Source organism: Tamandua tetradactyla, chromosome 16 (genome assembly GCF_023851605.1).
Source record: "Tamandua tetradactyla isolate mTamTet1 chromosome 16, mTamTet1.pri, whole genome shotgun sequence".
In the NCBI taxonomy this organism is placed as follows: domain Eukaryota; kingdom Metazoa; phylum Chordata; class Mammalia; order Pilosa; family Myrmecophagidae; genus Tamandua; species Tamandua tetradactyla.
The window spans coordinates 55,825,232-55,843,757 of NC_135342.1; positions in this window are offsets into that span (position 1 = coordinate 55,825,232).

Consider the following 18,526-nt stretch of genomic DNA (forward strand, 5'->3'; position numbering starts at 1 on the left):
TTTAAACCTGGCTTCATCATTTATAATTGTAGGATTCTAAGTAAGTCACTTAAACTTTCTAAGTCCCAGTTTTCCACAATAGTATTATGGGAAGTATAATGATTCAGAGTTTCCAAGTTCAGTATAAGCATAAATAAATTAGTCAATAAAGAGTGCTCTGGCATATAATAAAAACTTAGTAGAGGTTATTGTTGAAAACAAATAGATAGCTGAACTGTAGAGGGAATGCAGCCTGCACAGTGAAAGATGGAAAGGAGCAATGAGTCCTACAGCCTCACCAAAGGACCACGATACAAAAGAGGAAACTATTTTCTAAAACACAGAGTCAGCACCAGATGCAACACAATTAAACTGAACAGTCCTTAGTGTTTACAAGAAAATCCTCACTCACAATTACCCAAACAAATCTATTCACTTCGAAACCCCAAGGGCTTTAAACCAAAGTAAACATCTCTTTAGGGCCCTTTAAACTAATTTTATTGCTATTTAAGTTTTATACACCCGGCAACACCAGTAATACACATCAGCAAGTCTGCTACCAGAAATTCAGATTATTCCTATAATCTACTAACTATTCCTTTCAATTCAATTTGGTTTGATTCATTCTAGCAACCATTTGTGTTTCTATTGTTTGTCACATACTGCTTGAGACAGTGAAAGAGGCCCAAAGAAGGTTGGGCGCAGCCAGTGTCCTCATAGATATTCATGTTTTCCAACAGTATTTACTTGGTTAACTGATAAGTCTTCTGTGATCAAGAAAACATACTTTATATGCAAAGCCACATAATTCCTCCATTTGTTCATTGAATATATTAGTGAACCAATCATAATCCAAAAAGATAGTTACATACTATGTGGGGAATAATTTGAGAGACATTGGGTTGAAATGATCCAATGGGTTGGGTTTTGGAAGGAACCTGACTGGATCTTTACAAAATTAGAAATACGGTTTCCTTTTACCATTGAAAATGCAATGTCATGGGGGCAAGGGTGCAGGAGGAATTAATTGACACCTTTCCAGGATATATCACTTCAGATGGCCAGAATATGCATCTTTGAAGCCTGACTTCTCTCTTGGATTGGAAGAATTTTTTTTGACAGGGCCTGAGCTAAGCCTTAGCTTTCAGAATTGAGTATGCCCTCAAAGAGAATTTCCTGAAGAAACTCCTATTCACCTTTCTGAATCTGTACACTAGGTAGGGTCAGCTGTATCCAAGAAATATGGCTATTAAACATCCTTATTGACAAAAACAAACAAACAAAACAACAACAAGAAAATATCCTTATTGACAGGAGTCCCAACTGATGGGACTAACTGATGGACACAGCAGTCCTAACTGATGGACACAGCAGTTGTAATAAGGTGTTTCTTAAGCTCTGTTCAATCTCACCCATCCCCCAGCTGCCCCCCTCCATCAAATTGTGGAAGCTTTCTCCCTCCTGAAATTTTATCCTGCTAAATCAGAAAGCCCAAAGTGTGTGATGTATAAGCTGGCATTATGTTCTTCTGGCCATCATTCTAGTATCTAGAAACAAGGGTGAGATTCTGTTTCTCTCCAGCCTTGGGTGTGGCTTTACATTCCCCATCAGTTATGATTCATTACTTTGGGTAGTGCTGCATCAGCTATTGAAATTTTTCCACTCCCAGTAGCTATGATTCTTAGTCTCTCACCCTGAATAATGTGGTCCATTACTATGGGAGTCCTTGACCACCTGAATCTTTGATTCTCAGATTACTCTTATGCAAATGAAAAAAAAGAAAAAAAAATCCTTTATCCCACTCTGGTTTTGCTCATCTATTGTATGAGCAAAGGAAGAGAAGTTCTTCATTGTGGCTTTCATTTGAGTTTGACCAAATTAAAAAAAAAAGTTTCACTGGATATCTATTCTGGTTTGCTAGCTGCCGGAATGCAACACACCAGAGACGGATTGGCTTTTAATAAAAGGGGATTTATTTTGTTGGTTCTTCAGAGGAAAGGCAGCTAACTTTCCACTGAGGTTCTTTCTTACGTGGAAGTCACAAGATGGTCTCTGCTGGTCTTCTCTCCGGGCCCCTGGGTTCCAACAACTTTCCCCGGAGTGACTTCTTTCTGCATCTCCAAAGGCCTGGGCTGAGCTGCTAGTGCTGAGATGAGGAATGCCGAGCTGCTAGGCTGTGCTACGTTGTGATCTCTCATTTAAGCACCAGCCAATTAAGTCAAATGTCACTCATTGCAGCAGACACGCCCCCTAGCCGACTGCAGATGTAATTGGCAACAGATGAGGTTCACACACCGTTGGCTTATGTCCGCAGCAACAAGATTAGGTATGCTCACCTGGCCAAGTTGACAACTGAATCTAACTAACACAATATCTAAAATATCTTTACAGCCCAAGGGCTGTGATAATGCTAAAGACATCAGTGCTATTGAAGAAGGAATCCTTTCCCTCTGCATTGACCCGCTAGGCTTTGGGTCAGTATTGACCCTTTACCACAGGAGTAAACCAATGCAGTATTGGTTTACTCCTGTGTAAACAAATGATCTGTTCCTTTAAAATGTGTTCTAGTTCAGCAGTTTACTCCCTGTGATTCCTTCATCATTGCCCATTCTGTGTGCTGGAAATTTTCTGAAATTGATGCTAAACACAGTGTGAATTTGAAACATTGATACCTACTAAATATGTAATCACTAGTCGCCTATCATTACTTTGTTGACAATCATAGCAATTCCATCAAGAGATTTTAGAATTATAGAATTAAAAACCAATATAACACTGACAGGTCATTCTCAAACTAATGATTTTACTTTATCCAAAGATATGTGGGAAAATTGGTGAATATTTTTTTTTTTATTTTAAGAATTTGTAAGAGAAATTTTAATTTTCTCTCCTTTAAGTTTCTATAGTTCTGATCACAAAATATTTGCTTAAAGAATCACACAGAACTGATCTTCTCATTATGATATGTGGTGAGAAGACAACTCAGTTTACCATTATGTAAAACAGGCATCAGCCTTTCTATTCAGCCATGGAGAGGACAGTGGCACTTTGAAGGCATCAAGTCAAAGAAATATTTGGAACTAGGTTAATTGTACATATTATTTGGTGCCTTAAATATGATGGCAAGATGCTGTGTTCTCTTCTAAATAATATAAATATTTTATTTTCTATATGTATTAATATTCTTTTAAAAGCCTGGTCTCATGCTAAAAACCAATTTCCCAGATATATTTCCATTATTTATAGAATAAATTGGTCCAGGGCAATTGACTAATGTGGTAGATTCTTGAAATCTGTTCCCATTGGCTTAAAGTGGTAGTAACCTCTACATCCTACTGTCACTGATTAGGTCAAGGTCATACTATTTCTGGACTGACCTTTCCTCATCTATAACCTTTCCTTCATTCAATCCATACTATACTTGTCCAATGGTGTTTATCCTTCTAACCTCAACTCTTCTTTTGCCATTCCCTGGCTTGAACCCCCTCAGTGTATCCCTATTTCCTTAGAAAATTGCCAGACACTTTCCTGATGGCATTGAAAGCCTCTATGGTGCAACATCATTTCTCTTTTCTGCATTTGTCCTATGAAACACACATAATTTTTATATGTGTTTACCACTTTCTTACATTCTGTGAACTGTTTTTGGATAATTTCCACCTAAATTATTTTATTGTTTGATTTCAGATTAACATAAAACACTAGAGATGCAGGCTATAAGCACATGAAATATCACGATATAAATACTGTAGTAATATAAAACAATGTATATTTATAAAATGACTCTATGTCGAACAATTTTATCTCCACTTGAGAATCTCAAATAATTGCAGAAAGAGTGGAATTCATAATTGTCAGAAGGACAAGAGACAGAATGTTGCATTTTTGCATTGAACCCTATATCTTCCTGCAAATTCCTTTTCTTAACTTGCTTTTCCTTCTGCCTAGACAGTCCCTGTATTTATAGGATACTTGTGAAGCACTTAAAAGAGAACAGTATGTAAATTCACACTAAATAATGCATAATGCTTACAAGAATCTGTTTCCCAACTTGCTTTAGCTATCATCACATACAAGAAAAAAGAGAAGGACAACTAGAAGTAAAAAGCAGCTGTGTGTTTTTGAAAGCTGAGATGGAATAATGTGTGTGTTTTTTATGTTGTAGACTGATATACCATAGCTATATGGTATTAATTTTAACTCACACAATTCATGTCTATATGAAGCACAAGGCAAAGTTTTAGAAGGAAAATAATCAATTTAATGTATTCTTGGTTAATATGGTTTTTCTGATAATGCAGAGTGGAACAACTATTCAGTTTAATGAAATGATTTGGTTAAAGTAGGTTCTTGCTATACAACTGATAAAGACTTATGGATAATTCCTTGTTGCCATTGAAACCTTATCTCTCACCTCTGAATTGGCAAAGTGAGAATGAGACCTTCTTACAAAAATGAGGGGGCAGTTGTTCATGGCTCACTATTCATGGAAGGTGCATTTACTGAGCATCTATAATGTTGTAGGCACCGTGCATGGAATTGGGAATATAAGAGGAACAAAACCAAACCTAGTCACTAATCTCATGGGCTTTGTTATAGTCCAGTAGGGAAAAAACATTTTGGTCAAAGGAACCCCACGTGGTAATGTATTAAAAACAATTGGGTGCTATAAATCAGAGAAAGAAGGTTTATAAGGACATGCAACACGATACCTGCCTGACACCACAGGTCAAGGAAAACATTTGCAAGGACGTGGGGATCTTCAACAATAGCTGTAAGATTAGTAGAAGTTAACCTAGAGAAGGGAGATAGAGAAGAATAGTGTGGTAGGCTGAGCAATCTCCCCCCACACTCATGCACATGCACAAAGAGGTCCCCATCTTAATCTCCAGAACCTGTGAATATGTTGCATTACATGGCAATAGGGATTTTGCCAGTGTGATTAAATTTAGGATATTGAGATGCGGAGATTATTCTGGTTTACCCAGGTGGACCCATGGATCACAAGGATCATGAAGAAGGAGGCAGGAGGGTCAGAGTCAGAGAAGGCAATCTCTGAAGAGGGAGAGAGTAGAGGGCGAGAAGGAGGGATAATGATGGAACCTGAGGGATGAGATTGCTAGCTTTGAAGATGGAAGAAGATCATGGGTTGAGCAATGGGGGTGGACTCTACAGGTTGGAAAAGGCAAGGAAAGGGATTCTTCACTGAAGCCTCCAGAAGGAACTTGAACTTCTGACTGCCAGAGCTGTAAGATTAAAAAAAAAAAATGTGGCTTTCAGTCACCAAATTTATGGTAATGTGTTGCAACAAAAATAGGAAACTAATAGAGATGGGTTCTAAACGGAGGAGGAAAAACATTCAGGAAAAAGGAACCATTTGTGATGAGGCAGAACATTGCATATTTGAGGAATTGAAAGATAGCCAATATCTCTGAAGCACAGAAATCTAGGATCAAAGGAGGAAAATGTTAGAGCTGTTTGAGATCTTTGAAATCTATTTCTAAACCTCATTTTATGAATGAACACGACGTATGAATACTCAAGGTGTCAAATATTCCACCTTTGGTCTGAATGCAATGCATGTATCCATTCATTCATTTTCAAAGAATTTATTGACTGCTTGCTATCTAGCATGTTTAGGCATGGTCAATGAGGACACACAGAATCAGGAAGGAGTAAAGCATAGCTGTGAACTAGCTGTGTACCTCTTTGTTGCCTTCACTACATGTATGTACTTAAAGGCAAGCATTGTTACTTATTCTAACCACATCTGGAAATTGCCAGTGTCTTAAATAAAAGGTTTTTAGTTAAGCAGAATTTATGTTGCCTATTTTAGTCTGTGTAAGACTGGTAGAGGATCATGGGGGGCATGAATTTAATATGAGTATGCAAAAGTCTCTTTGGGGTCAGGAGCTCTGGAATTCAGTTAGAAATGTAATGTAATGATGACAACATACTTAAACATGTATTGCATCTACACAACTTCCGCACAAGTCCACATTTCCGTGGCTTTGGGTTTTCAATCCTCACCGCCCATTTCTAGCTCTGTGATTTTAGTAAATTATACTGCCTTCTTAACCTGCAAACTCAGGGCTCTTTGACTTCATTTTTCTCCTAAGTAACATCAGTATATTAATAATAATGTCCTGGATATCGGTGAGGTTTGAATAAATTAATATATGTGAAATATAGGTAAATCACCCAGCAAAATTTCTTGCAGAGAGTAGATTTTCAACAATCTTCTATTGGCAAATAAAATAATGAATGAATAATTTATTTTTGTGTGAGTGTGTGAAGTCTAGCAGACATAAGGAGAAGTTCCTGGGACTTGCTGAAATACAGTATCTACATGGGATTGCACTAATCTCTAGAAACTCAATTCTTTCCTCTGAAAATGAAGAGCTCAATCCATGCTCTGACCCCCTCATTGGGGCATTTTACGAATCATATGAGATGGTTTCACTTTTTCTAATTTCCATTCCAACAAAATCTTAATTAAATGAATGAGTGATTATGAATACCATTATAATTAACCAAATGTTATTCAGGAACATTTAATTTGATTGCATTGTTTTTCCAAAGCTTTAGCATTTTGGTATCTTTCTCTCATTGTTCATGAGCTGATACTAAGAAATGCTGTGCCTACCTTGTCTAATGGGCTTATCCATAGGGAAGTGAAAATAGATTTGTTTTTATCAACAAAAGCATAAATCAGAACTTTGTGGCTGTGTATTGTGCAGGCACTATTATTTTAAATTTTCAGTCTCTTTTCATAATACTTCTAAACATACCCTGTAGGAATGACGCAGAATGGGCTCCTTCCAAGAAACCATACTTCTAGTCTACATTTTCTCCTTTGTTGTCTGTGGGGAAATTCAAGTGTTGATCTCTGAGAGCTGAAACATGTACTTAGGAAGGTTGTGATGATGCTTTTCAATCCTGCTCATGAGCCTGCAGAGGCAGATGGCATAACACTCTAGTGTCTAGGTTGTAGTTCATAGCAATCCATACTTTGTCAAATGCAAGCAGGATGAGGTAGATAAAAAATAAAGTGTTTGAAATAAGAAGATATTTGTTCAAATTCTGGGTTAAAAAAGTTAATAGATTTTGGACTTGGGCAGATGGTTTTGCCTTATTTGGTATCAGCGCCTTCATTTGTACGATATAGTACTGGAAGGGATGTAGAAATGACCAGGTTTATGACCCAAGAACCTGGGCCTATGCCTCTGGCCCATTACAGCAGGAGACATGTCAATGTATAAGTAAAAGCTTGAGTGCTGCAGTTTGGCAGATTAGAACCCCAATCTCAAATTTGCCACTGTTTAGTTGTGAGATTTAAGGCAAGTTACTACATTTATTTCCAGTTTAAAAATTGAGGCTTCAAGTATGGACAGATTACCCATCTCACAAGATTTGGGGGAGGATTAAATGATGAGTAATATGTTAAACGAAGGCACAGGATTCTGGCAAGATGGCAGACTAAATTACTTAATCTCTCTAGAACTAAACCTTTAGGAGTGTTGGATGGAATGTAGCAACCATCAAAAAAGTGAATGCACAGTAGAGATCAATAGCAAATTAAATTCTTAGAAGGTAAGAAACAGCGATGGAATTTAAAATGAGAGCATGAATCACACGTAGAAGTGTTTTGGATGCTCTCAGTTTGGGTTATTGGTATAAGAAAAAGACAATGTCTTGGGCCAGGAAGTTTGAAGAAATTGTAACTAAATCTTTCTACGTATTTTTGAGAACTTTGAATTACTTTATTTTGTGAAAGGGTGGCCCAGGGGTAAAAAACATCCACCTGCCAGTACAGAGAGAAGGCAATGCAGCTTGTCTGTTTCTACTTGGGTTCCAGGGAAGTATGCAAACAATTGCTCACACAAGTGCATGCACACACGTGCCTGACTTGACAAACAAATAGTGGGTTTGTGCCTCACACAGGTCACATATCTGCATTCCATGTGGTCCAGGGTGCATAAATGAAGAAATTAAACTTTGTCCTGGATTGGTGTTAATTCTAGGATACCTGGCAAAACAAATTTAAACCTCGTTTGAAGTTCACTCCTGAAACCCAAGTTTGTTTTTACAGAAGAAGCCCTGAGTAGATGAGTACACAATCTCCCAATAGATGATAGAGCCATCCACCGTTTGTGAGAATAAACAGAAATAACACATTGGAGGCTTGTAGCTCAATAATATCAGATAATAGAACTATCCAAAAAAAATACTTTACTGAGTATGTTTAATTTAAACATTTAAAGATAAAGGAATAAAACTATAAAAAGGGATTCTATGAAAAAAAGGAAAGGTAGTTGAGCCACTGAAGGTAAAATTTAAATAAGCAGATTAAACACAGATTCTATTAGCTGAAGAGAAAAAATAACATATCTACCTGAGTAAATTATACTCGATATAGCACAATGAAGTAAAGGCAAGAAAAGATGAAAAGTATTGTTAAAAGAAACAATAGAAATAATGAAAGGGTCCGACATACATCTAAAAAGGAATTCCAGATTGGGTGAATAGAGAGAATGGAATAAAAGGCCTTATTCCAAGTATAACGGCTGATAATTTCCCACTACTAACGAAATATATGAATCTTCAGGCTGTAAACAATCTACAGGTACAAAGCAGAATTAAAAAAATGACAAGTCCCATTATAGTAACATTGCAAAGATACCAGAGGCAGCTGTATAATCTTTCTTTCTAGTTGCTTTTAATTTTATCTAAAAAAATGATCAGAAATTGATAGTTGTCTTCTCAATGAAGGAAACAATGAGGAAGAAAACAATGAACTGTTAATTTCAAAGAGAACAGAAAACTAACCACCTAAGGAATTCTTTCTCCAGGTAAACTATTATAAAAGGGTAAAGGTTAAAGGAAATATCTTAAAACAACGAATGAAATAGTTTAACATTCATATATCCTTGCTGAAAAACCTAGTAAAGAATAACTTCGGGAAGCTGGAAAGTAAACTTAGAAGTAAGAACGGGGATAAAGAAGCAGTGAGATGTAATAAAATTACAACAAAACATCATCACACTGTCACACTGGACAATGCACACACGGGAGTGTGTTATATATTTTTGCAGATGTTTTAATTTAAAGCATATGCTTAATTATACATATTATTTTGAGATAATAGTAGATTGTCTAGAAGTTGCAAGAAAGAACACAGAGGGACCTTGTGTACTCTTTACCTGGTTTCCTCCACTGTTAATGCCTAGCAAAACTATAGTGCAATGCTACAATCGGGAAATGAATACTGATGCAGTCAAGATACAGAAAAGTTTTGTCACAGAAAGGATCCCTCGGGTTTCCCTCTATTGCCACACCCAACTCACTCTACTCTCCTTTTGTTCCTGATTCTGGTAACCACTATTCTGTTCATTTCTATAATTTTGCAGTTCCAAGGATAATATATAAATGGAATCAGGCACTTTGAAAACCTTTTAGGGTTTTTTTTTTTCCTTCACTCAGCAACCTTTCCTGCAGTCATACAAGGTGTACCATGTATGATAGTTTTTTCCTTTATATTTCTGGGTAGTATTTCAACTCAAAAGATTTTTTTTTAATTGAAGTGCAATTGACAACATAAAATTAACCATTTTGAAGTGAACATTTACATGACTTTTAGTACCATTTCAATAGCATTCATCTGATAAAAATATGAAATATATTCATAACTTCTGGCTGTGTTAAATACTTTAATGGATTAGCCATGTGGAAACATGGGTAACAGAGCATGTTTACCGATATTGTCCAAAACATACATCAGAAAGCAAAACACAGGGAGACTTTTAGAGACAATGAATTGGAATAAACACAAACACATTCAGTTTAACAAGATTGTGAAGCTTTATGGAACAGCCCTTGGACAAGCTCTGTGAACAGAAACAGTTTTCTCAGGAATTTTTTAAAATTTATTTTTCAAATGAAAATTATTTACCAGTGATATGTGAAGAAAAGACTAGCTGGTTGAATTCAGAGAGTCAAAATTTGAAAGTATAACTGAATTAACGTTTATATTTACTTCTTGCTTTAGTCTAGAGGCTCCATGCCCCTTGTTACCAAATGTTCTGTAGCTCAAACTGGTTTAAACCAATAGACAAGCGAGTAAATTCATTGGCTTATTGTCTTAGTTTGCCAGGGCTGTTGTAACCAATACCACTTACTCACGTGCTTAACAAAGAGAGTTTAGTATCTCACAGCTTCAGAGGCTGCAAGTCGAACATCAAGGCATTGGAAAGGCTCTTTTTTCTCCTGAACATCTGGATTGTTCTGCTGGTGACTTGCCATAATTCTTGGGCTTCCTTGGCTTGCATCTCAGTTTTCCATAAGTTGGTGATCTCTGTTTCCTTAGGTCTGCTCTTCTAGTTCCTGCTGCCATATGGCTTCTTCTCACGGCTTTCTCTCAGAACCGCATCTGAATTTCTCTTTGTAAGGCCTCCAGCAAAAGAGTTCAGACTCACCTTGATTCAGATCTGCCACATCTTAATTAATAATAACATCTTCATTAGGTACTTGTATTAGCTAGGATTCTCTAAGGAAGCAGAATCAGCAGGAAATATCCATAGGTAAAAATTTATAAATCTGTCTCATGTAACCGTGGGAACGTAGAGCCCCAAATCCGCAGGGCAGGCTGTGAAGTTGACCACTCCGATGAAGGGTCTGGACGAACTCCATAGCAGAGGTTGGCCAGCTAAAGCAGGAAGAGAAACTGTCTCTTCTGAATCCTCCTTAAAAACTTTGCTTAGATTTAAGCATCACTCACTGCAGAAGACATGCCCTTTGGCTGATTACAAATGCAATCAGCTGTGAATGCAGCCAACGTGATCATGATTTAATTCTTTGAAATGTCCTCATAGCAACAGATAGACCAGTCCTTGCCCAACCTAACAAACAGGTACCACCACCTGGCCAAGCTGACACATGAACCTGACCATGAAAGTCCTATTTGAAAATGGGTTCACATCCGTGGAGAAATGAAGATGAAGTTTAAGAAAATGTCTTTTGTGAGTTATGTGATTTAACCTCCAATACTCATAAAGCTGAAGCTTTTATCCAATATTTTTACATCTCCTGATATTTTTTTCAACTCTTCTTTGACTTCATCCATGATGTGACAATGCTAGTTCCGTTTCTGTGTGAGAGGATGGGGAGAGAGGATGAGGACAGCAGATAATACATGTGCTTCTGGAAAAGAGATATTTTTTGCCATGTTAAATGACAATTCCATTATCTTAAATTTTTGAGAAAATTAAAGAATATTTCAGTCTCACTCCTTCTTTCTTCCTAGAAATATTCCTCTCCATTTTTATTTCCTTTCTGTTTATTATGGAGAATGTTTCTCCAAAGAGTTCCATGGCCAACATCCATCAATTCACTCAGATATCTGCTCAAAAATCACACTATTAGGTAAGATTGAACTCCAACACACTAGAACTTTAAATCCTCTTGCCATCTTTTATTTTTTATTCACATTTTAAAATCTGAAGCATGTTATTTGTCTGCTCATCTATTCTGTATCATTTATTTATTACCTGTTTGGCCCATGAGAATGCAAGTATACAAACCTGCATGAGAACAACTAGTAGGCATTTTTTTAGGCCATGATTTGGGAGTACACAAATGAATACACAGACAACATGGCAGAAAGTGCTATTTTCTAATTTTTTTTCCATGAATGAAATATGGGCTTTATAGTTTCACCACAAAATAAAAACATTGAACATTTTTTCGCATTTTTTATGTTATAGAAATTTCAGAGTTATGACAGATAGTATTTCATTAAGCCAAAATAAATTCATAGAATACAGGCTTAGTTATGCTTTTATTATGAACACAATATTAATAAGGGGGATTTGCCTTCTGTCTCATAGTAATTGTTTGCCATTTTTAATAACTGATCACTCTGTCTCAGTAAATGGTAAGAGCAATGTAGACATTCCTACACTTGTTCCAAGTATAGTAAATCCAAATTATAAAAACAGATTAGGCTGTGCGATAATGGTGTGTGCTGGATTATAAATGCTTAAATATATTTTTCTCCCTTTCTGAGACTGAAGTTTAAAGATAACTTAATTCAGGTGTATGAGTTGAAAAAATAATTTCAATCTCTCTCCACCTGCGGCCACCTGCCAAGCACTTAAGACGGCAGCGGGCAGGCTCAGCAAGCATCCAAAGCAAGTGGAGGCAGCTGGGCTGCAGTATTTGTGGTATCTGTGGAGGTGATGCTGAAAAAGGAATCAGGTCAGGTCTATGGGGCTTGAACTTAAGGCATATGCAGAGGATCTGTAAGGAAAGAGAAGAGTCCGTTTTTTGGCTTTGGTATACCATTGGTTGCTATGAGCATCGTGTTTACATGAAGAAGGCATTTTCCCAGGTAGAGAAGGAGGAGTGAAATGGCATGATTGAAGTGGTTTAAATGTACTCATCTTTCCCTTGAATCTTGCTACTTTTTGATCAACTTCTCACTTGACCCTTGACAAGTCATTTAACACAAAAGGATGAAGAGCCGTGGCTGTAAACTGAATTTAGTGTTGAGTAAACTAGATCATAGAGGGATGTAGTGAGGACCTATTAATATATAAAAAATAAGAAAGAGAAGGATGTTTTTATAAGTGCAATATACCTGCCTATGCAAGCTGGTATTTCCAGAAAGAATAGAAGAAAATGGTCAATTACACAGGCTTTGAATTCAGACAGTCCTATGTTTGAAGACTAGAATTACCACTTTCTACCTAGGTCATTGGTTCATGTTCTTAAAATTCTCTGAAGCTTACTTAATCTTCACAACAACCCCATGGGGATGGCACAAACATTATTTCTGGGTTTCAAATGAATAAATTAAGAATATGCATTTATATTTACTTAAGCACGTGGCAAGAAAGCATTCAGCAAACTCTCATTGCATACATAGAACGGGCTATTTACTTAAGGGCATTAGAAAGATTAGCAAGATACAATTTCTGCCCTGGTGAAGCAAACCATCTAAGTGAGAAAAACAAGTATATGGGAGACAATTTGCCAGATGGGACCTACATCTAGATCGGGGACACAGCGTAACACCCTAACTCAGTCTGTGACCTCCTCACAGTCCCTTGATGGAAGTGACTTATGAGTACGCTGTGAAGGATGTGTACAATTTGGTCATAACAGATGATGTCTTGGTCATTGGCTTATTTCTGCAAGTCTCTGGTCAAAGAAAAGAAATCTGAATGTGAGGTTTAAAAGCTGCATAAGAAGGAAAATAGTCATAAAATAGAACCAAGGAATGGCTTTTTACGTGATTCATACACTGGATGGGGCACAACGTCAGCAAGAAATGCTGTGAGGCACCCTACACCCTCAACAAGAAGCCACAGGCAAGATTTCTGTGCAAATCCACTAATCCTATTGATCCTGCCTGAAAAGCAGCGAGGCTGGTTGGCAACACAGAAGGGTAGCGATCGGCAGCAAGTGCACGCGGCAGGCGCTGCACGCTTCGGGAAACTTAATCATAGAACCTTCTTCATTACTCACGAAATCGCTCGCTGTCAACACTCCAGCCACAGCCTCCCTGACCGCTGCTGTTTAAGATCCTGTCAATCTTTTCCTGAGTTTTGCCAACCAACTTCACTCAGAGCTATTTACAGGCAATATTATCTCAGCTGATAGCGTCCCACCATTCCTATGGCACAAAAATAGGAAAATAAAACTCATTCTAGCTCTTTTGTTCTGGCATTTCCTTTCGAAAGCGCAACCCACTCCTCCCATGCTCCACACCCCCACTTCCCCCATCCCCACCCCCGCCCCGCCGGTGATAAATAAGGGCTAGGATATAAGCCTATGGAGTTTCCACTCTTAAGTGCATGTTCCGTCAGTTCTCCAGATGCTATTTCCTCGCACGGAGATGAAATTCCTGCTTAGTTACTGACTTTCAGCATCGGAAGTAAATTGGCCTATCTAGTTCTTCAGAGAACCCTTAGAAAATATGAGTGCTCTGCCATCATATTTAAATGATGTTGAGAGTTAAAAGCACCCACAGAATCTATTTTTCTCTTGGATAGGTAAATTGAGTTATCACTTTCATGCCATTTTCTCTAACTATTCACTGACTCTCTGGAGTGCCTGGTTGATAGTTGTGTGCTAGATAGCATCCCTTTGAGATCCTAAAGCCATTACAAATTTGTTCCCAGCAAATTTGTTTTCCTTCCTCAGGTCCAGCCCATTTCACTCCGTTTATTCTAAAATCTTGGTTAATGATTCCATATCCACACCAACTATGCATAAGATATTCAAGGCAGAGTTCCGGTCATCACTACATCACTATTCTCTCACACTCCTACTACCAAATGGTTCCCATCTGATATCATTTGTACATTCATAACAGCTCTTGAATCCAGACTCTTTTGCATCCTCCGTTCAAAAGAGGTTTAATTCATTCCCTTAGTATTACCTATTTGTACCATTTAAAAATATAACCAACTTTCCAACTTTTATATTTACACACTGCCTACTGCCAAATTAATTGCTGTTAAATGCACATATGGTGTTTGTGCTGCCATCTTTTTTAAAAAAAAGCTTCAAGTCCCCTTGTCCATCTCAGGATAAAGTCCAAATTCTTAGCAAGTGAAAGCAGTCACAATTTTTCCACTGCCTTGTATCCAGTCTCTTTCCTTTTGTCACAGCTCCAGGCATGCTTGACACATTGCAGTTCCTGGAAAATGTAATAATTTCCCTCCTATGTGTATACCACTAAATGATGTGCTCCTTCAGTCTGGAAGTAACTCTCCCTTGGCCAAACTCTGGCTTAATATAACTTCTTTTTGATAACAGATCACTCAATTCCTTTTGCATGAAACCTTTTCTTCCTTTTTATGTACGGTAAAACGTTCTTTTCTTTGTCCTGAAAACACCATTCATTCATTCAAGAACTATTGAGGGAGAACCCATTATACACAAGTCACTGTTCTATATATATTGGTGTTTTAGTGGCCGAGAAGATAAATTCCCTATTCTCAAATGAACAATTAAACAAACTGACGAACAAATAAATAAATAAATGATAGTTTTTGCATCAAGTGATTTGGAAGCAACAAAGCAAAGTAATGAAATAGAGTAATTGATGGAAGAGGCTGAAGTTTACCTTTATGTTAGGTGGCCAGGTCACTCTTCCCTGAGAAGATATGCTTTGTGTTGAGACTTCAGTGCTGATAAAAAAAAAAGCCTGGTATATTAAGAGCTGAGGAATACTGTTCAGGTAGAGAGAATAGTAAGCACAGAAACCCTGAAGTGAGAATTAGTTAAAGGAACTGATAAAGGCAAGTATAGATTCATTCTATTAGTACGTGATGCACTGCTTTGTTCAGAGCCTCAAATCTTCAGCAGCCAGTACACAACCTTTGGAGAATATATTAGGCATATAAAGGTATTTGTTGAACTAATGGGACAATTGTTTACTTGTATATATCCTTTTCTATCATATGTGCTCCTTGAGGTCAGGAACCATATTCACCTAAATGTTCTCATGGCTTTCACAAAATTTGACACATACAACTACTCAGTAAATGTTTTAAAAGTAATGAGTAGATGATTGAATGAATGAATGAATGGTCTGGATGTAATTCAAATATTAAATCCTATTGACTTATATGTTATCCTTTTAATGGTAAAAAAAATCTCTTAGTGTCACATACCCTAGCCTGGCTTCACATTAAAACACAGAAGAAATAAAATGGGAAAGAGCCTAGGTTCTGTGCTCACCTCACTAACCAATTTGGTCTCTTTCTACAGAGAATAAATTGTTTGTGATTATTTGTGTCTCCAGGTGGCACTGTAAAAAAAGCCTTGGGGACTACGTTACTTAGTGGTCAAGGGCCAATCTCACAGTGCCTTTCTCACCATTGAGATTTATCTCAAGGCTGAGGACAAGATCAGGAATGAAGCAAGTTTTCAGATAAGAGGGGGGAAAAAAAAGAGACAAGAGAAAACTTGCCTTTACTAACTCCCCAACATGTGTGTGTGAAGATTTACTTTAAGGAAAAAAAGGAAATTAGAGTCTGGTGTTCATAATTCCAATGACAAAATTATTAATATATAAAGAATATATATTTGTAATCAGTTAACTGAGAGAGACAATTATTAATCATAAATCATCTATTTATCTCCCCTGCTGTTGTTGGCATTTGTTCCCAGTCCTAGCGTGTGTGTACACACATACACACATGCACACAAACATATGGTCTTATTTAGTGATAGATCAAGATGGGTCCTCGAGAGATATGATTCTATTTTTCTTGAATTTATCTATGGGAATAATAAAACTCTGAGAAAGGAAATGACAACAAAGGTGACATAATGACTTCATATGCATGATGACTGCTATTCAATGATGTTGCCTCATTCTTCCTTTATTAAAGGCATTGCATGAGATAGCTTCTTTAACTGTAAAATGAGGATAGTTGGCTTAACACACAAAACTATTGTGAAGTCTTAATTAGATATAACTCTTATCTCATTATCCATAATCCAGAGGAATCACTACAGTATGCTCTCTGCATAATGACAACATCATTGCATATTGCTGAAGCTTCCCTACTCAGAAATTGTTCTATTTAATTTCCTATATGGCAACCAGGAAACCTAATCCTGGGGAGCTGTATTTTAGCAATTTGGCACCAAATGAACACTTGCTGATTTTATTTTCTGACCTAATTCTCCAATACCATTAACCATAAATGTGAAGAATTCTCACTTTATTCCTACCTTCATCTCAGAGCCAGAATGGAGGCATTTTTCCCTTAAATGTCCAAGGCAGGATTATCTTCCTATCTTATTCTCTATAGACCCTCTTCTGCAGAGTTGGAGCTCTGCTTTTGAACTCCAGGCCTAACTGTGTTCAGATGCTAAAAGGTCCACCTACTTTCCTGCTCATTCACCTATATTCCTGCATGCCATCCACCTTCTTGAAGATCTAAAAAGATGGGTGCAACCAAAAATTGGACTGGAAAAAATGTGATTGTGTTTCCACAATCACAAATATAGTCCCTTGTTGACCGAGGGACTATATTTGACCTCTGGTATACTAAAATAAAAATTTGTATCCCTAGCTATAACTGTAAGGCCTAAGATTCAGAATGATGCTCAAGTTAAGATATTTTTAAGGGCCAAAGTTATTTAATAATCTTTGGATCTTTGGAGATAGTTTAAAAAAAGGCACTAAATAATCAAAGAAGATAGATGACAATGCCTTTTCCTGTATATTATTTTTAAAATGCTTTGGTATCTTTTACACAGTTGACATTCACTGTTAATAAAAACGTGCGTGTGAAACTTTGATAACACAATACTATACTTTTCATAAATATTTGTCCAACATTCATCTTTTGCATTTTCCCTTCATTTTATTTATTTTAGCCTCAAAATATTCCCTTGGCCACATATTAATCTTCTTAGGTTCTCCTCATATGTGACATGGTATCAAACAATAACTTTTCAGAGGCCTTAAATAAAATTTTAGAGACCAAAATAAGCTTCATAAAAGTGATACAAAAAATGTTGAATGAGCTTGTTAGAGAGCATAAGGGTGAAAATCTGAGAGAGTTTGATGATTGTTTGGTTGTGGAACTCAACCATTCACTCATTTCTGATGTGAATGTATCATGCATTTATGGACCATTTACTATGTTCCAGGTTTTAAGCAATAGAATTGAGAAGTAGATTAGACATTCTCTTTCCTTCAAGTAGATCGCCATTTAGCAGGAGAAAATGAAAAGATATATTCAATAAATATTATAAGTTATTTCACAAAAGCTTTTCCTTTTACTTACTCTGTCAGATTCTGTTAGTATATTCTCTTTTCCTGTCTACTCACCTTTTTGTATATCTGTGTGGATGTCTTCCCATCACCTGCTGCTTGAACTACTCTCGGCCATCTGTCCCACTCCCTATAGATTTTCAGTCCTGGTTCCCAACTCTTCCAAATGACCTTTGTGTTGACAGCTTTTCCATGAGCCAGAACAAAACTTGTGCAGCCTCACATCTTTGTTAAGAGCTGGCTTTTGGATTGAATTTCAGCTTCAGGATCTTGTTCCTGGGATTCTAGGTGCCCAGAGAGCTTCTGAGTTTAAGCCAGTTATAGAGACAGAAGGTAAACTGATTTGGACCCTGATAATCCAATCGATAGGACTATTTCAAGAATGAATTCTGTGTAGTTCTCTTGTAAATTGAACACGTTTTGGCATAGGATTGAGGGTGGAATGAAGGGAGAGGGAAGTAGAGAACACTGGAAGTCACCAGCTGCAAAAACTTTTGGCCACTTGACCTCATTTCCCCTGCCCTGACATCTTAGACTTAACTAGTTTCAGCCTTAAACTAATACTTACAGCAGAGTCATTCATAGCTTGTGATTGTTTTGTTGTTATTTAATGGATATCATAACAATAAATTCTTCTGATAGTTAAATTCTTAGTTGTTGCTACAACATAGTTACCCCTAAGACCACTAATTTTTGTGTAAATTTAATGTAATTTGATTAATTTTCTACAGGGGCTAAATGATT